The 712-nt window shown below is 64.3% G+C and overlaps 1 protein-coding gene across 3 annotated transcripts in view; it reads left to right on the top strand.

The window, feature by feature from the left end:
• EFHC2 (EF-hand domain containing 2) overlaps window positions 1-712 on the top strand; it is a 181624-nt gene that overhangs the window by 46699 nt on the left and 134213 nt on the right. The window lies entirely within an intron of this gene.

Here is a 712-nt window from a genome sequence, read left to right on the forward strand (position 1 = left end):
GCTCGGATCGTGCGGCGCAGCGCTCTTTTTCTTGCCCCCGTGGGATTCCTCGGCGCCCCCTGGTTGTCCCTCGGCCCAGGCTGCAGGTTCGGAGTCTGCAGAGCTCTGGGCAGGGGTCTCAGCCTCACAGCGGTAGGCGTCCTCCAGGGAAGCCATTTCTTCCTGTAAGTGTTAAACGACAGTGCCGACGCGCTGAGGCCGAGGGGATGCCACCGACCCAAGGAGCCCCGAGTGGGAATCAGTCTTTAAAGGCTCCACCCACACCTGGTGCGAAGGAAGGGCGCGGGGGTGCGGAGGACTTGGCCTGGCCAGGCCGCGCCCGGGGAAAGCGCCGCAAGGCCTTTTTCTGTGCTCTCAGGCACTTGCAGGGCGCTGGCCTCTGCAGAACGTGACGCGCGGTTACGAAGTGGCCCGTTGGAGGGGCCGCGTCAGTGAGCCCCCAGGGGCATCGGCCTCTACCGGGGCGGAGCGGGGAGGGGCCCCTACCTGAATGCCGCTCTGGCCGCTTCGAGGCCTTGCCCAGTTCTTTCAGCAGCCCATCACGGTTCCGAGTGTTCGGAGATGACCAAGTTCGGCAGCGGCTTGTGATTCCAAAGCGCTCTGGGACAACAGCGATTGAAGGTTTTGTGAAGGTCACGTCCGGTCTGGGGTTCCGGCAGCGCTGCGTGCTGCTGCCGAGATTACTGCACGCTTGCTTTTTCGCTACTTTCGG

Source organism: Crocuta crocuta, unplaced genomic scaffold (assembly GCF_008692635.1).
Source record: "Crocuta crocuta isolate KB4526 unplaced genomic scaffold, BGI_CrCroc_1.0 scaffold467, whole genome shotgun sequence".
NCBI lineage: Eukaryota > Metazoa > Chordata > Mammalia > Carnivora > Hyaenidae > Crocuta > Crocuta crocuta.